The sequence below is a fragment of the Octopus sinensis genome, linkage group LG11 (assembly GCF_006345805.1).
Source record: "Octopus sinensis linkage group LG11, ASM634580v1, whole genome shotgun sequence".
NCBI classification, from domain to species: domain Eukaryota; kingdom Metazoa; phylum Mollusca; class Cephalopoda; order Octopoda; family Octopodidae; genus Octopus; species Octopus sinensis.
In genome coordinates, this window is record NC_043007.1 from 9,997,880 (window position 1) to 10,017,879 (window position 20,000).

A 20,000-nucleotide genomic window follows, 5' to 3' on the forward strand; every position below is an offset into this window, starting at 1 on the left:
TGGTGTTGATGCCACATAAAAAGCATGGTGCTGGTGCCACATGAAAAGGCACTGGTGAAGTACCATGTAAGAAAGCACTGGTGTGGTGCCATGTAAAACCCTGGTGCTGGTGTTGATGCCACATGAAAAGCACTGGTGCTGGTGCCACATGAAAAGGCACTGGTGCCGGTACCATGTAAGAAAGCACTGGTGCTGGTGTCACATGAAAAGGCACTGGTGCTGGTACCATGTAAGAAAGCACTGGTGCTGGTGTCACGTAAAAAGCACCGGTGCTGGTACCACATAAAAAGTGCTGGTGCCACATGAAAAGGCACTGGTGCTGGTGCCACATGAAAAGGCACTGATGTTGGTGCCACATAAAAAAGGCACTGGTGTTGATGCCACATAAAAAGCACTGGTGCTGGTGCCACGTAAAAAAGCACTGGTGCTGGTGCCATGTAAAAACCACTGGTGCTGGTGTTGATGCCACATAAAAAGCACTGGTGCTGGTGCCACATGAAAAGGCACTGGTGCCGGTACCATGTAAGAAAGCACTGGTGCTGGTGCCACGTAAAAAGCACCGGTGCTGGTACCACGTAAAAAGTGTTGGTGCTACATGAAAAGGCACTGGTGCTGGTGCCACATGAAAAGGCACTGATGTTGGTCCCACATAAAAAAAGGCACTGGTGTTGATGCCACATAAAAAGCACTGGTGCTGGTGCCACGTAAAAAGCAGTGGTGCTGGTGCCACGTAAAAAGCACTGGTGCTGGTGCCACGTAAAAAAGCACTGGTGCTGGTGCCACATAAAAAAGGCACTGATGCTGGTGCCACATGAAAAGGCACTGGTGCTGGTACCACATGAAAAAGCACTGGTGCTGATGTCACATGAAAAAGCACCCAGTATACTTTGTAAATTAGTTGGCATTAGGAAAGGTATCCAGCTGTGCCAATGCAGGCAATAGGGCCTGGTGCAACTCCTGGCCTTACCAGTTCCTATCAAACCATCCAACCTATGCCAATACGGAAAACCAATGTTGTGGATGATACTGATGACATCCTCTTTGTTTTTTTTCTGTTCTCTGTACAGCTTGTTCAAAATTTATTGCTGGTTGAAAGACTATATATTTTCCTGTTTGGTTTTTCTAATTTTTTACATTACTGTTTTTCTGTGAATATTTTTCTGCCTTTCTTCATTTTCTTATTTATTCCTCTATACTCTGGTAGCTTCCATGTTGCCTATTTGGCCAGATGAAATAATATTTTCAGGATGCATTGAAATTGTGATGATATTTGGTTGGCAGGTGATGATGGGTTTAAATGCATTTGTATTAATGGGCATTCATTACACACACACACACACAAGTGTGTGTGTATGTATATATGTAATGCATACATATATGTGCGTGTATACACACATACAGGTATATATATATATATATATATATCTGCCATACTTATAGTATATACTTATAGTAAATCCTCCGCATCAAATGGCAGAATCATATCCCCAACAAAGATGTCCTCAGGCAAGCAGGAATACCAAGCATGTTTGCACTCCTCACACAAAGACGTATGAGATGGCTTGGGCGTGTTAGCCGTATGAAAGATGGCAGAATCCCCAAGGACATACTCTACGGAGAGCTTGCTAGGGGTACTAGGTCTGTGGGTAGACCGATCTTACGTTACAGGGATGTTTGCAAAAGGGATATGAAGGCCTGCAACATCAATATTAGCGGTTGGGTGGCAGTTACCGGCAACCGTGGAGAATGGCGACGTACAGTAAAAGAGGGAATACAAAAGAGTGACAGAGAGAGAGAGGAGAAATGGAAAGACAAGAAAAGACGTCAACAAGAGACTATGGCACTACAACCAGCCAGGAACAGTCTTCGCTACATTTGCGGTACCTGCCAGAGGGAGTGTTTGTCCAGGATAGGACTACACAGCCACAGCAGGAAACGTATCAGGACATGAAATATAAAAACCGGACTAGACTACAAAAAAAAAGAACATGCGCAACTCCATTGTCTCCCGAGACAGAAAGGATGCCAATACAATACAATAGTATATACGTATTGTGTATATGTATATATCTTGTCTCATTCATCTTTTACTTGTTTCAGTCATCAGAATGTGGCCATACTGGGGCACTACCTTGAAGAATTTTAGTCAAATGAATTGACTCCAGTACTTATTTTTTTAAATACGTGGTACTTATTCTATTGTTATCTTTTGCCAAACCACTAAGTTATGGTGACATAAACCAACACTGGGTGTCGAATAGAGACACATACACACAACAAGCTTCTTTCAGTTTCTGTCTATCAAATTCACCGACAAGACTTTGGATTGGCCTATGACTTTTGTAGAAGACACTTGTCCAAAGTGCCCTGTGGTGGGACTGAACCTGAAACCGTGTGATTGGGAAGCAAACTTCTTACTATGAAGGCTAGCAAACCAAAACCTCAAAGTCACTGTCGACACTCTTGTAAAAATATGATAAATATGTACTCTACAAAATGTATTGAGTAATCCCCTAGTTTAATGCAAAATTACTTTTATTGTAACTCTATATAATAAAAACAAATGTGTGTGTGTGTGCATGTTTATAAATATTTGCGTAATATGTATGAATGTATGGTATGCATGTGTATGTATATATATATACACACACACACACACAAACATACATACAAGTAACTGTGATATCTTCTAATAATTTTCTTCATAAACCTCTATCCTTGTCGCAATACTGTTTATTCCAATAAAATTCTGTGTAGAGGGAATCCAGGACACCAACAGCCTGCTGCTGCTGTTGCTGATGCTGCTACTACTAATCTACAATATTTTTACCATCACTAAATTGTCTCCCCCACAGTCCTCTTGCTGTTCTATTTTACCTTAAATTTTTGGAAACCTACCCTTACAGTTTTTGAATGTCTTAAAGGATTGATGTGCATATTCTTATGGCCCATGGCCTGAGTTAGTAGTCTGTAATTATATATAATTAATGGTATAAATTTCTTGACTCTCTGCCAGGGATCCCTAAATCAAGATGGAACGATGCAAAAATCTTAGCATGTTTCCTTAGACCTTTCTTTCTCTCTCTCTCTCTCTCCTCCCTCTCTATTTTCTTCTTCTCTCCTCTTCTGTTTTGCTTTCAGAATCTCAGAAAGAAATTGTCATAGAGGTCAACACATTCTGTGCCCGAGCTTGGCACTTTACCAAAATCAGTTAGACTTTTAGAGTATTTTCAGTCTATTAGAACTCCAAGCTTCATGTGTGTCTTCCTCTTGTTTTTGGCCAAATTACAGTTTTTCACCTTCATCATTATAATAGCCTAACTTACATCTGCTGTGGCAACTTATTCATCAGATAGTAATACAGCACAGAGAAATTTGAGGGAAATTTGGCTGTTGTGTTTACCATGTCAAATAATTGCAGAAGGTATATACTCTGCACACTCACTTATACAGATAATCTGTTTTTATTAACTGTTCTGCTGATAGAAGACTTTGCAAAGACTATTTTAGGAAGTAAAATTAAATCTCTAAGGAAAAGAATTCCTGTGGTCTTAGCAGATGTCTAAAAGTATCTATGGCAGAACTAAACCAAGTAACACACGAGTAGATTTTATTATCATCTGGTTAATGTTGAGTGAAATTTGATTGGGAATTTGGCTGTTGTTTTTAGCTGGTCAGACAACAGTGGAAGGTATAAATTCAACATACACAGATAAACTGCTTTATTAGCTGTTCTGCAGGGAGAAAATATTCTATAGATTATTCCTGGAGGTAAAAATAAACCATGAAGGAAAAAAACACTTATGGTCTCTTCTACTTGTTTCAGTCATTTGACTGTGGCCATGCTGGAGCACCGCCTTTAGTCGAGCAAATCGACCCCGGGACTTATTCTTTGTAAGCCTAGTATTTATTCTATCGGTCACTTTTGCTGAACCACTAAGTTACGGGGCCGTAAACACACCACCATCGGTTGTCAAGCAATGTTGGGGGAACAAACACATACACACACACACATACATACATACATATATACGACAGGCTTCTTTCAGCTTCTGTCTACCAAATCCACTCACAAGGTTTTGGTCGGCCCGAGGCTATAGTAGAAGACACTTGCCCAAGGTGCCACGCTGTGGGACTGAGCCCGGAACCATGTGGTTGGTGAGCAAGCTACCTACCGCACAGCCACTCCTATGCCTACAGACGTTTGGTTAGGCAACTTGCCCAGGCTAATAAGTCATATTGGTGTTTCGATATCTGAATGTCCTTTCTGTGCTCATCTCGACTACAGAGATGATAGCAGTAGTTCAGTCCCTGAATTTATTGATCCTGACTGTTGACACTTTGCTGCTTATTTCATCCACTCAGCATCTAGGGTTATTCACCATTGACTCAATAAGTTCATCTACCAAAACAGCTCACACACACACACCTTGCTGCATTCCATGATTTCAACATAACCCTGGCATGGCTGGTTACCAAGTACCAGTCCTCGCCAAGGGGCCACCTGTGATTTGGTCCAGAGCTGTTTATTCCCATATCCACAGCTGACTTATATTTTACAAGCTAATTAACCCATAGCTGGGACCCTGATGGATGCTACTACTCTGGATCAGAGTAAACCTGGGAACAACAGTGTCTTCTATAGCCCCAGGCTGACCAAATCATTGTGAGTGGATTTGATAGATAGAAACTGAAAGAATCTCATTCTATATGTCTGTCTATGTATATATGTGTGTGTGTTTTTGTGTCTACCTTCCCACTGCTTGACAACTGGTGCTGGTTTGTTTACATTCATGTAACTTAATGGTTTGGCAAAAGAGACTGATAAAATAAGTACCTATAAGTGCTGGGGTCAATTTGTTTGATTAAAACCCTTCGAGGCATTGCCCCATAGTCCAATGGCTGTAACAAGTAAAAGATAAAAAATTCCGTTGGGTGTAGTATGCATATGTATACTTTTTACTCGCTAGTAGGAAGTATTTTGCAAGAATTGATTTGCATATGATTAGCATATTTACATAACTAGCATAAATTGAATCAGCACAATGAGGGTCAAAGTGATTATTGTCATGTGAGTCATTGTTGTTTAACCCAAGGTCAGTCCTAAATAAGCAGCTCTATGATCATAGCCTTGACTATCCCATCTTTTTTGGATTAGTTTCATCTATGACATTACCTTCTATTTTATCTAGTGTTTCCTTCCATTTTATTTAAGATGATAGGGTATAATTTTAGGGAATTAAAGTTGCTACATCTAGTAGGTGTAATGATCTTGTAGCGATCCCATGTTTCATAGAGTGCAGGTAAGCACCTTGTGAGCTGCGTCTACAATCTGATTCTTTTTTTTTTTTTACCTGATTCTGATTGGAACCTTACAGCAATGAGCTGAGCCATATTTATTAGGCTGGGGAAAAAAATGTCAGGTTGACATTCCATTCACTCATTACATGATAGTAAAATATTTAAAACCACTTGAGTCATAAATGTGTTACAGAACAATTTTCATTTCATAAAAATATACATTGTAGCCACACAGTGTGACTGAAACCAACTTCTCAACTACAAAGCTGTGCATACCTAAGTATATGTGTGAATGTGTGTGCTTGGATAGAGAAATTTAAAAGAATACTTTGGTCCAATAGTAAAACATCTGTCATGTTCAAAGATGATGTAGGCTTGAATCCCGCAGATGGCCTTCAACTTATTCTATTCAAAATGTTTTTTAACCCAATATTTACATGCTATTATTTATAGCTTTATCTATATTGAGTTTCACTGTCCCAAAAAAGAATTATTTCACATTCTCTTGAAGTTTATAAATTCTTATACATACACCATCATCATCATTGTTTAGCATCTGCCTTCCATGCTGGCGTAGTTTTTGTCTGTTTTGGCATGGTTTTTATGGCTGAATGTTCTTTCTGGTACCAAGCAACCTGCAGAGTAGATTTAGTGCTTTTTATATGGCACCAGCACAAGCAAGGTCAGTTTTGGCATGGTTTTTACAGCTGGGTGCTCTTCCAAATGCCAACCATCTCACAGGATGGACTGGATGCTTTTTACGTGGCACCAATACGGTCACCAAGTAACTTGCAAGACAAGGAATATATATATATATATATATATAAAATTATAATTTAGGGTATCTAAGAGATACCACCACGCTGGAAACAGCAGCCAAAACTTGACTCTAAAACCACATTAAATGTTCATGAACATTTATGTGGTTCATGAACATTTAATTTGGTTTTAGAGTCAAGTTTTGGCTGCTGTTTCCAGTGTGGTGGTATCTCTTAGATACCCTAAATTATAATTTTAATAATTACCTTTGAAAGTTTTTATTCCCTTGCTGGCCACTTGATATTTAGATTAACAATCTTATCCTTTTTATATATATATATGTATATATATATATATATATATATATAATATATATATATATATATCTTTTATGTTAACTTATTTGAGTCATTGGACCAAGGCCTTGGAAGGTTTAAGTTAAACAAATTGACCCTAGTACTTATTATTTCAAGTTTAGTATTCTATTGGTTTCTTCTGCTGAATCGCTAAGTTACAGGAGTGTAAACAAACCAACACCATTTGTCAGGCAGTTTTTTTGGGGGGGGGACTAACACATACACAAAAGCACACATATGTACATATGACAGGCTTCTTTCAGTTTTGTCTACCAAATCCACTGATAAGGCTTTGGTCGGCCCGTGGCTATAGTAGAAGACACTTGCCCACGGTGCCATGCAGTGGATGGAACTGGTCTCAGAGCCATGTATGTGGTTGAGAAGCCAACTTCTTACCACACAGTCAAGCCATTATAGCTAGCTTTGTTGACACACTACTTTTTGGACCCTCAAATCTCACCCACTTCTATCAAGTTGCTTTCCTGCTTTCTTTTATTCTTATATGAATACATCAACACACACACACACACACATGCATACAAGGCCATTTATACAGGTTTCTTTTGACTAGGTACACCAGTTCTTTATTTTCTGACATCATTAATACAGACAGTTGAATGCTGAAGAATTAAATAAACTCAGATTTATTAATAAACTAACCTTATTTTGAAACATGTGTTTGTGTGTATCTGTGTATGTCTGTAATATTTGATTGACCTTTACTATCATTCCACAGTTTGATATTGTTTTCTTTTATTTCCTCAGATGTTTTGTTGGTTAGTTGATCTCTGTCTGTGCATCATGCAAATAAATAAACTCTCTCGCATTTCGTTTTATTTTCATGCTTATTTTTATTCGTTTGGTAAACAAACAACAACCAAAAAACAAACAAAAAAAAAACACACACACACACACACCGAATAAAACTCTGCTGGAAACTTTATAGTCCTTATTTGTATAACACATGGTTAGATATCTAAATAATCACAAAGTGTTGTGTGTAGGTATGTATGTGAAGCATATAGCTATCATCATCATCATCATCATCATCATCATCGTTTAACGTCCATTCTCCATGCTAGCATGGGTTGGCCGGTTCGATCGGGGATCTGGGAAGCCAGAAGGCTGCACCAGGCTCCGGTCTTATCTGGCAATGTTTCTACAGCTGGATGCCCTTCCTAACGCCAACCACTCTGTGAGTGTAGTGGGTGCTTTTTACAAATGTTTATATTCACTTACATGTATGCTTGTTTTTGTATGTACACACACAGTATGTATAGATGTGTATGTATGTATGTATCGTCATTTAAGATCCATTTTTGCATGCTGGTATGTGTTGAATGGTTTGACAGGATCCAGTGAACCACAGGGCCAGCGTTGAGCTCCAGTGTCAGCTTTGGCATGCTTTCTATGAATGGATGCCCTTCCTAATACTAACCACTTTACAGTGTGTACTAGGTGCTTTTCTCATACCAGTGGCACCAGTGAGGTTGCCAAGTAACTTCCAGGACGAGAAAAGTGTAGGAAAAGGAAAATGAAAAGCCACCCACACATGGCTAAGTGGAGGAGTAGTATTTGAGAGTGAGGAAGTCTTGCTGTAGAGAAGATACGTGGCTATCCCATATTTTATAAGGGTGAGTGGGACTAAGGCAGATTGTAATTTTAGGGTGCCAGAGCAAACACCCAATGTACAAGAAGGTTGAAAGCAAAAGTTTTTGGCATACCTACCCAAGTGTACCCCTCCTTGACTTTGTTCCTTCATACCTTTCTGAAAAATAGGTATATTTTTATGAAAAGAAAAAACAAAAATTGAAGGTTATATATCTACAAAATTAAATTTGAAATTCTGAAAAAGTTGTGATGTATGTCAGTATATATGTGTGTGCACCCACCATTTTTTTCTAACATTAAAATCTGATATAATTTTAATTTACACCACTCAAAAGGTATTTGTAGAAAATTTCATTAAAAAAATATTTCTTTTTCCTGAAATTTATGAGGAAACAAAGTATACCAATTTTTTAACCATACCTGCATCTAGTTTAATATGGCAAGCAAGCACAGGGGAAAGCACATCTCGAAAGAGTCCAGAAGCTGGCTACCCACATGGTTCTTGGTCTCAAGCATTTGTCTTATGAAGAAAGGCTGAAGACGCTCGACCTTTATTCTCTAGAAAAACGCCGCCGCTGTGGTGATCTCATTCTTGCTCACAACATCATAAGCGGAAAGTGTAACCTCTCGAAAGAGCTGTTCTTCACTCCTGCTCCAGAGCGTCGGCTGCGGGGACACTCTGAAAAGCTCTATCTGCGATGATTTCATCTCAATCGAAGGAGAGGGGCTTTCTCCGTCCGGGTTGCGGATCCGTGGAATAAGCTGCCGGACGAGATAGTGAAGATGCCGACGACCGCTCGGTTCAAAGTCTCTCTTGACCAGAAATGGCCTGAACTCTTTGCATGAACACCACCCTGTACATAACTCCATGTCCCCCTACATGGCCTTGCTTTTTGCTTTTTGAGCAAAAAAAAAAAAAAAAATTCTAGTGGGATGTAATTTCCAAAAGAAGGTTCTGGTGAAGTATTTCAGTGTAAGATTTGAGAGGTGGGACACTTGAATTGGGTTAAAGAAAGAAGAGAGGCATGTTTAGACAGTATAAAGTTGATTTTGTGTGTTAAGAAGAATAGAGGCCATTGTGATAGCATTGGAAGAAAGAGAAAAAAAAGAGGCGGGGCACATCCTGATGATAATGTGCTAGTGTTAGTATGGATGGGTTTAATGAGAAAAGACATGGCTGGTGAATAGTTTGAATACTGAGCTCTTAATGAATGTTTGAAAAAGCTCTTGAGTTTAAACTCTGCTAATTTGTGTTAGTAAGGGGACATTTAATCTAGTTGTCTCAGGTATACTTAGATTGTTGATATGAAAGCTATGTAGGTATGCCGAGTTAGAAAGAAGGTAGGGGACAAAGTAATGAAATCTGTAATTAATCATAAAATTAACTTTTTTTTTTGTGACTAAATTTCTATTGAATTTCACTACTTTTGTTTAAGTTAACTTTGAAAATAATGAAGACTTTAGTAAATTAACTCTGTCGTCGTTAACCCTTTAGCATTCAGATTACTCTGTCAAATGTAATACTCTTTACTCTTTTCAGTCATTTGACTGCGGCCATGCTGGAGCACCGCCTTTAGTCAAGCAAATCGACTCCGGGACTTATTCTTTGTAAGCCCAGTACTTATTCTATTGGTCTCTTTTGACGAACCGCTAAGTGACGGGGACGTAAACACACCAGCATCGGTTGTCAAGCAATGCTAGGGGGACAAACACACACACACACACATATATATATATACATATATACGACAGGCTTCTTTCAGTTTCCGTCTACCAAATCCACTCACAAGGCATTGGTCGGCCCAGGGCTATGGCAGAAGACACTTTCCCAAGATGCCACGCAGTGGGACTGAACCCGGAACCATGTGGTTAGTTAGCAAGCTACTTACCACATAGCCACTCCTGCGCCTAATCACATTGTTTTGGATTAATGGATTATGATGATGATGATGTGTGTGTGTGTGTGTGTGTTTTAATCATATTGTAGGATAGGTGTGACTGACCAGATCTGGCCAGTTTGAGAATAAAATAGGTAGAATATTTGGGTCAGGTAAGGCTGGTTTAAATTCTAATGGGTTGAGTTGATGTCTGGAACATGATTTAACATGGTTTTGATGGAAGGTTTCTATTTAAAATACTTTAAATCAAGAAATTTGTATCATAGGACCAAGGGCAGTCTCAGGTCTTGGCTAAGGTATATTAAAATTTGGTCAGTATTATATAAACCAGGTCTTAACTGTCCATATCACACTGCTTGAACCATCAGCCAATTCTCCCTCAAATGATAGGTTATCTTAAAAAGAAGGGGCATATTGGATAATGTAGTTCTTGACATTGACTAAAAACCTACAAAAAAAAAAAAAAAAAGCAGGGCTTTGCAATCATGTAATTTTGGGTTCAGTTCCAGCGCACAGCACCTTAGGTAACAGCAGACAAAAATTGTCAATGGCTTATGCTCCATAAGGACCAAAGCGCTTCAGAAAGATCAAAATAAACCAAAAAAACACAAAAACCCCCCCAAAAAACCACATTGCTAAGCAAAGTTTTTAACCACACAGCCATGTCTGTGGTATGTGTTGAATACATTTTGTAAGCTGAAAACAATAAAATAATATGTTTCTATTGTACTAAGGAATTTACTAGAAAGTTGTGGAAAACAAAAAGGTAATTTGATTGATAAATATAGTTTCATAGTTTTAATTACTGTAGGAAATAGCTTGAGTTATATGAATGTTATTATTAGCAGAATTTATAGTAACTGAAACAAAAGGCTGGGTTTTTACATTTTCTTTTTAATGATGTCTCTCAAAGTAAAGGTGTGTGTATTACAGGAGTGTCAAGGCTGGATAGTTGAGATTCATGAAATATTATTTTACTACATGTCATGTTGGCTTATCAATATTAATATCTTCTAGGTCATCAGCGATATTAATATCATCTAGGTGTAGCAGCTCAAGTTTACATACCCTTTTTGTTTAATTTATATTTCCATTCATAATTGTCGATAGCAAGCATTCCCCTTACCCTTCCTGCTTGTTATTTTATGCTTTCATTCACTGTCATATATTCTATACTTTTAATGTATAGTTTACGGTCTACCTACGTGGTGCTGGGTAGGTATTTGGTGGGGGTAGTGTGTGTGTGTGTATCGAATATATAAAAATCTACACAGTAATGTAAAAATGCTAAGGAAAGAGGTGTCTAGATTATTTTAACATCTATCTGGAATAATTTCCTTTTATGAGACATCTCTTTGGTGTAGTGCTGTGGTTTTCAACCAGGGTTCCGCCAGTACAGTGCAGGGGTTCCGCAAGAAGTTACAAAACTGCTAAAATCGGCAGTAATTTTTTAAGTCTCCTGTGCAGATATGTGTGCATAAGACTATTAAATTATTGCTCAGGGGTTCCTTGAGCCAGTGGAATGTTTCCTTGGGGTTCCGCTCCAGCAAAAAGTTTGAAAAGCACTGGTGTAGTGGTTAGCTCTACACTAAACACAGTGTTTGAGTCCTGTAGGCGATGTTATGACTTTTGAAATTTCACACATGGCTGTGTGGTAACAAATTTGCTTCCTAATTACACAGTCTCAGGTTCACTCACACTGCATGCCACCTTGGGTTAAGTGTCTTCTGCTGTGACCCTGGCCTGAACAAAGCCTTGTGAATGGATTTGATAAACAGAAACCGAAAGAAGTTCATTGTGTGTGTGTGTATATATATATATCCTCATAAGGCGGCGAGCTGGCAGAAACATTAGTGTGCCGGGCGGTATTTCGTCTGCCATTACATTCTGAGTTCAAATTCCGCTGAGGTCGACTTTGCCTTTCATCCTTTCGGGGTTGATAAATTAAGTACCAGTTACGCACTGGGGTCGATGTAATCGACTTAATCCCTTTGTCTGTCCTTGTTTGTCCCCTCTATGTTTAGCCCCTTGTGGGCAATAAAGAAATATATATATATATATATATCCTCATCATCATCCATCATCATCATACATTCGTTTTCCTTGCTGGCATGAGCTAGACACTCTGACTGGAGCTGATAAGCTAGAGAGTTTCACCAGGTTCCAGTTTGTTTTGGCTTGGTTTCTCTGGCTTGATGCCCATTCTGGCACCAATCACTTCACAAAGTGTACCAAGTGCTTTTTACATGTCACTAGCATGGATACTTTTTATGTGTCTCCAACACAAGTGCCTTTCACATATCACTGGTACTGGCTATGAGCATGATTTCACTTAACTAGATGTCTTCTCAAGCACAGCAACTCACCAGAAGCCTCGGTCACTTGACATTGCATATATGAGACTCATTATCTGAAGATCACATTTCAGTACCTTCTCCCATATCTTACTGGGCTTACCTCTTCCGCAAGTTTCCTCCACAATTAGAGAATATATATGTGTGTATGTGTGTGTTGGTATCAGTTTGTCTTGACAGTATGTGGTAGTTGTAAATGAATACCACTTTCATAGAAGCTGTGTGTGGTAAGTAGCTTGTTTACCAACCACATGGTTCCGGGTTCAGTCCCACTGCGTGGCACCTTGGGCAAGTGTCTTCTACTATAGCCTCGGGCCAACCAAAGCCTTGTGAGTGAATTTGGTAGACGGAAACTGAAAGAAGCCCGTCGTATACATGTATATATATATATATATATATATATATATGTGTGTCTGTGTTTGTCCCCCCAACATCGCTTGACAACCGATGCTGGTGTGTTTACGTCCCCGTAACTTAGCGGTTCGGCAAAAGAGACCGATAGAATAAGTACTAGTCTTACAAAGAATAAGTCCTGGGGTCGATTTGCTCGATTAAAGGTGGTGCTCCAGCATGGCCACAGTCAAGTGACTGAAACAAGTAAAAAAAAAAAATAGTAATGTAAATGTCTCCTAAGTCCCAATGGGAATGTTGTGAACTGCTTAGCTTGGTGTGAAGCAGATGAGAAATAAAACTACCCGTAAATAAAACATCAATCTGTTGCATGTTGTTATTGTTTAGATCCAGGTTAGTCCTGATCAAGCAGACCTATCATCAAAGGGGTTCCAGCTACCACATACCTTACTTTTTTTAGCATTAAGGATGACTTCTTTAGTAATATCCATCAGCTGAGACAGTAGGGTGTAGTTTGAAGGAGATTTGATTACCATTTCCTGCAGATTGAGCAGTCCCATAGAGATTTGTTTGTTAACATTCCTAGCTGGACCACCTTTTAGAAATGTAATGAAACACCTTTGTGGATTTTAAATTTGTGAATTTATTTCATGCAGGTATGCTCTGGCAACCTGTCACCACTATCTTTACTCCCTTCCAGCTGCCCTCACAACTGTATAGCCATGTATGGTGAAACACCTGTGTTCTTCTATCATGCTTTAGTCTTGGCATAAAGACACTTCCCCATCTCTTGATTGAGGGGTTTTTTTTTTCCTATTTTCATTCTTTACTTTGTCTTGCAAGTTAATTGGTGACTGCACGAATCCTTGGTGTCCTGAAAAAAATCATCTAGTTCACACAAAAAATGAACTTTGAATGATGATGACGATGATGATCTACTACAAGCAAGTAGTCACCTTATTACGGGAAGCTTTATGAAAATAGACAAAAGACGAAGGCAGGTGGAGTACAAACAAACAATTGTATTAGTATGGCGCTCAGGAAATATAAATAAAACAAGTCTTTAACGTTTCGAGCCTACGCTCTTCAACAGAAAGATACACAGAGAAAAAACACAGAAAGAAGGAGAGAAAAAAAATATGCGTGCAGAGGCTAGCGAATCAACATGGCGATCTGATTTCAGCCAGAAGTCAAAGATCAAACGTGAGACGCAAGAGCGAAATTAGGGGAGATAATAGGGTTAAATGACCTCGCTCCAACATAAGAGTGTGTGTGTGTGTATGAGAGAGTATTAGTGCGTATGAGAGGTCTGGACGTGTGTATGTATATATGATGTGATGTGTAAAGTCGTATTAACTTAGCCATTTCACCTCTACAAAATCTCAAAGACTGGAAAACTTACATTCTTTGGTGAGCAAAATGTTAAGAAACCTCATCTATCTGAAATAAAAGAAATGAAGTATAGAGCAAGAGCAATAGTAACTAAAAGAAAAGAAGTCTTTAGTTTAAACAATCGTTTGATAACAGCTAATCCACGAGAATTTCATAAACAAAGAAGTTGTTTTATTCAACAATGGTTACAATTAACAGTATTTTACACTACCATGCTTGTTATCAGTTTGACAGTTTTGAGAATTAATATTTACTACTTCTCTCCTTCTGTCTGTCTGTCTGTCTCTCTCCCTTCCCCTCTATCCCTCTTTTTCCTTGTCACACTGACACTCACAAGTTTCAAATTTACTTAACCCCTAGTTTACATATTTTATTTGTAAGGCCTCACTGATAAGTTGATTCTCTTCTTTACTTTTCTAGTACACACACACACACATACACACACTCATTCATACAGCTCCATGCACATACACACACATTCATGCACACCAACATTTTAAACAAACATGCTTGTATATTTATAAATCAATTGTACAGTCAATTAACTTATGATATACTGAGATTTTCACTTCTACATGTAATTTATAAATGCAAGACAGGTGTAAATGTCAAGTTTTTGGCCACATCTATTTGGCTAATTTTGTGAAAATTATTAGTATTTGAGTCAAGTTTGTGTCTTTAAAACCTGTTGCAACCCCAGTTTTTTGGGGTTTTTTACCCCCCAGAAAAACCCTGCAACTAAGCAGAGGTCACTTGCTGATCCTTTCTGCAGGGATATACCTATTTCTTTATTACCCACAAGGGGCTAAACATAGAGGGGACATACATAGGTATTAAGTCGATTACATCGACCCCAGTGCGTAACTGGTACTTAATTGATCGACCCCGAAAGGATGAAAGGCAAAGTCGACCTCGGCGGAATTTGAACTCACAACATAACAACAGACGAAATACGGCTACGCATTTCGCCCGGCGTGCTAACATTTCTGCCAACTCGCCGCCCTCCAGGGATATACCTGGACACTAACTAAGATTTTATTGAATGAAAATGACATAGCATGTCCAGATGTGTATGTACCTTTATTTCTGCTATTAGTATAAGATGGTAGTTTCTTCCAATATGGTCACTGCCAACTGGCTGGAACCAGTAACAGAGAATATCTGTCTGCCTATTTGTGTTGCTCTATCTGAGCAATGAAGAGAGCAAATGTCAATTGCTCAGCAAGTGAGAAGTGTCCTGCTTTTGGTAGGTTATGCAACGTGTTTGCTCCATCACTAAATGTGAAGGGTCATAGCTCAGTAGTTTGAGCATCAGGCTCACAATCACGAGGCAGTGAGTTCAATTCCTGGGCTGGGTTGTATGTTGTGTTATTGAACAAGACACTTTATTTCACATTGCTCCAGTTCATTCAGCTGTAGAAATGAGTTATGGCGTCACTGGTGCCTAGCTGTACCAGCCTTTCCCCTTGGATAACATTGGTGGCATGGAGAGGGGAGGCTGGTATGCATGGACAATTGCTGGTCTTCCATAAACGACCTTGCCTGGATTTGTGTCTTGGAGGATAATTTTCTAGGAGCAATCCCATGGTCATTCATGACATTGAAGAGATCTTTACCCTTTACATTTTTAAATACGTTACCACCTCTAACTTAAAATATATATACACATATGAGAGAGAATCCACTAAAGTGGATGCCCTTTCGCTAACCACTTTAGTCCACTTTAGGGGATTCTCTCTCATATATGTATTAATAATATTTACTGAATCTCGGTTTTTTATGCGCTAAACCACTTGTGTTAAATTGATGTTATTAAATTAATATACAATTTTTTCGCCCTCATTTTGATTTTAATACATATATATATATATATATATATATACATACATACCGTAAATCCTCGAGTATAATCTGTACTTTTTCCCAAAATTTAAAGGTCAAAATCCCTAGCGCATACTATATACGAGGTTAAAAATGAAAATTATTTTCTAAGCAATGTCCGAGTCTCTATTTACTGTCCGGCAATGTTTATTCAGACGCATTTTGTGATGTCGGGCGTGAAAATACCTTAACCCTTTCATTACTGTATTTATTTTGAGATGTTCTGTGTTTCTTTCAATTACTTTAAATATAACAAAGAATTTAGTAAAATAACTTAGTTATCATTAAGCCAGTGTTAGGAACATAAATTGTGACTAAGGTTTGGTGGAAGATTTTAATTCAAATGGAAACAAGACATTTGTACTCAGAGCCAGAGCCGGTTTCAGCCGGGTTGGTAACAAAAGGGTTAAATCATCCATAACTTGTAGTTAGCAACATTTATTTAATGTTATTACTGTTATTTCTTTATTTTCTGCAAACAAAATGCACAAAAAAGCTACACGTTTGCATTATGTTATATATACAATAATAATAAAGGACATTACTGTATAGATTTTTACAAACCAAGGACGTTATATAGCCCTCCTTGACTCAAGTTAGAGAAGGGGTGCGTATTATACACAAGGTTTAGGTTTTTCAGAGGTACAGCCCCCTAAAAATCCCCTGCATATTATACTCAAGGGCGGACTATACTCGAAGATTTACAGTACATAAACACACACATATATATAGTCACTTGTCATGTCATGGTTCACCTATCGTACCTTCAGTACATTGCCGATTTTTCTGACTAATGTGTGTAAATTTATGTCATGGGCTCCTCAGCTGATAGGTATTTAGAATTTTTTTTTTTAGATTTTAATTATTTCTGTGGTAAAATAAGCATTTTCATGCCTTAAAATTAATAAGTAAAAATACAGTACTGTATAACACATTAATTAATATATATTAAAAGAAAATATGTAGTGTACTGTAAATGAGTGAACAAAGAATCACACATACTGTAAAAAGAGAAGAAACGGGCACTCCTAAGTGTATGGGTCGAGTTTATAAAAGCTTAAATAATAAAATATATACAATAAGTAAAAGAGTAATGTATATACACACACACACACACACACAACAGGCTACTTTCAGTTTCTACCTACCAAATCCACACACAAAGCTTTCATTGGCTTGAGGCTCTAATAGAAAACACTTGCCCAAAGTGTCATATAGTGGAACTGATCCCAGAACCATGTGGTTGGGAAGCAAGCTTCACCACAGCCATACCTACATTTATATATATGATGTTGTGAGCTGTGAGCTGGCAGAACCGTTAGCACTCCGGGCGAAATGCGTAGCTGTATTTCGTCTGCCGTTACGTTCTGAGTTCAAATTCCGCCGAGGTCGACTTTGCCTTTCATCCTTTCGGGGTCGATTAAATAAGTACCAGTTACGCACTGGGGCCGATGTAATCGACTTAATTTCTTTGTCTGTCCTTGTTTGTCCCCTCTATGTTTAGCCCCTTGTGGGCAATAACGAAATATATATATATGATGTTGTTGTTTAGCCCACGTCAACCTTGAATGAGCCGACCGACCTTTGATGAAATCAAAGGCCTTTTCAGAAATAGTGTAAAATTATGTATAGTAAAATTCTTAAATTTTAAATATAATTCAATCTATTTTTTAATTACTTTACTTATAGCAAATGCTTTTTTTTTTTTTGTTTTTGTTTTTCTTCTTCCTATGATAGCATGGGTTGAAAGATTCTGCAGATTCAAATATTTGCATGAATTCTCGGATCGGGTGTTTTTGCTGTTGGATACCTTCCCCTAATTATTGCCATCTAATCATGAAGTGGGATTAATTGTTATTTTTTGGCTGCTTAAACTGAGGTAAGTACAGCAAAATATTTTGCCTCAGCTATGGTAATTACAAACAGCAGTTGTGCACTTTAATTAATCATTGTTACAACACTCCTATTCCGCTACTTATATTTCTTTCAGAAAGAGACCGTTATATAATATTTCTGCCATCTTAATTCATTGAATAAAATTGCTGGCATGGTAGGCATATGTTTGGCTGTGTGAGGGAGAAGCTTGCTTCCCAACCATATGATCTTGGGTTTAGTTTCATTATGTAGCACCTTGAGCAAAAACCTTCTGCTATAGGCCTGGACCAACCAAAGCCATGAGCATAGATTTGCTACATGGAAACTGAAAGAAGCTCATCATATATGTGTGTGCCCTTGTCTTGACATCATGTGATGGTTGTAAGCAAGCATCATTGTCATACAAGCAGTGTTGTTTGTTCCCAGTCTTCATGGAAAACATGTCTAGCTGTGAGAAATAATACTGTGCTGGGAAACAGGTGAAGGTTGGCAACAGGAAGGGCAATCTGGCTGTTGAAAATCTGCCCCAACAGATTCTGTTTGACCCATGCAAGTGCAAGCATTGTCTTCATGTCAGCTTTACATGAAAGATATATTCACTTTCTGAAAAATGCCTTTTTTTTTTCCCCATTTTAGCCCTTTCGTGATCTATTCAAATGAAATACACTGAAATCATCATCATCGTTTAACGTCCGCTTAAACGATGATGATGAAATATATGTTTCAATTAATTTTGAAAATAATCAAGAATATGGGAAAAATTTAAGATTAGTAACCAAGTTCTATATTATCAAGTTGATGTTTAGAACATAACAATAGATTGAAAAGTTCTTAGATAAAATTAAATTGGAAGGTTTTAATTTAAATATGATGTAGAGATTTGCGTCTTGGAACCGAGAGTGTTCTCAGGTGGGTTATTATCATTATTTGCAGCAGCAGTTACATTGCTATTATAATCATCATGTTCATCATTTGTTTAGCATCATCTTTTCCCCATGTTATCTTGTGTAAAATGTATCTGTTTATTTAACCCTTTTCTAATCTCTGATAAGAGACACTCATAATTCTAGAATCTGATTTTAACATCATGTAGTCTTATTCATCTTACAACCTACCTCTGCTTACTGTTGATTAACAAACGGTGCTACTTCCACTTGGCATGCTTCATCTATATACGTTTTATGTAATTTTGTATTGTGGGTAGATGTGGCTGTGTGGTACGAAGTTTGCTTCCCAGCCGCTGTCTTCCATAGCCCCTGGCCAACCAAAGCCTTGTGAGTGAATTTGGTAGACAGAAACTGAGGCAACCTCACTAGTGCTTTGCACCACATAAAAAGCACCCAGTATACTCTGTTGAGTAGTTGGCGTTAAGAAGGTCATCCAGCCATAGAAAGCATATTGAAGCAGACATGGAACCTGGCAGAACCCTCTTCTTGTGAAACTGTTCAACCTATGCCAGTATAGAAAAGGGAACTTTAAATGATGATGAGTAATACACACAAACACACAAACTGTTAATGTAGACAAGAATTAGGCATTTGTTTATTAAGTGAATGCATCTTTATATTTCAGAGGTTAGATAGGCGCAGGAGTGGCTGTGTGGTAAGTAGCTTGTTTACCAACCACATGGTTCTGGGTTCAGTCCCACTGCCTGGCACCTTGGGCAAGTGTCTTCTACTATAGCCTCGGGCCGACCAAAGCCTTGTGAGTGGATTTGGTAGACGGAAACTGAAAGAAGCCCGTCGTATATATATATATATATATATATATATATGTGTGTGTGTCTGTGTTTGTCCCCCTAGCATTGCTTGACAACCGATGCTGGTGTGTTTATGTCCCCGTTACTTAGCGGTTTGGCAAATAGAATAAGTACTGGGCTTACAAAAGAATAAGTCCCGGGGTCGAGTTGCTTGACTAAAAAGATGGTGCTCCAGCATGGCCGCAGTCAAATGACTGAAACACAAGTAAAAGAGTGAAGAGTAAGAGTATAGGCATTGTTAAACAATAACTACATATTTCTAATTTTGTCCTAAATTTCATAATCATTCTTGTATGATTAGCTGCAAATGTGAATAAATTATTCCAAGAACATCTTGCTGCTATGAAGAAGAAATTTATTTATGAACTGTTGGTATTTAGTTCTATCTAGTTGCTATAATAATTGTTTCATTCATTGCAGTATATGTTGCGTACATTTTCTCAAAAATCTGTACAAGCCGCAA

At 38.2% G+C, this 20,000-nt stretch overlaps 1 protein-coding gene across 5 annotated transcripts in view; it reads left to right on the top strand.

The window, feature by feature from the left end:
* Window positions 1–20,000, top strand: part of LOC115217707 — a 151,473-nt gene that overhangs the window by 34,904 nt on the left and 96,569 nt on the right. For 2 of the 5 annotated variants that reach the window (XM_036507056.1, XM_036507057.1), the window contains exon 2: window positions 17,641–17,782. The exons of the other annotated variants lie outside the window; for them this stretch is intronic. The gene's annotated coding sequence lies outside the window, so the exon portion shown is untranslated. The remainder of the gene's footprint in view (window positions 1–17,640; window positions 17,783–20,000) is intronic. 5 annotated transcript variants of the gene reach the window in all.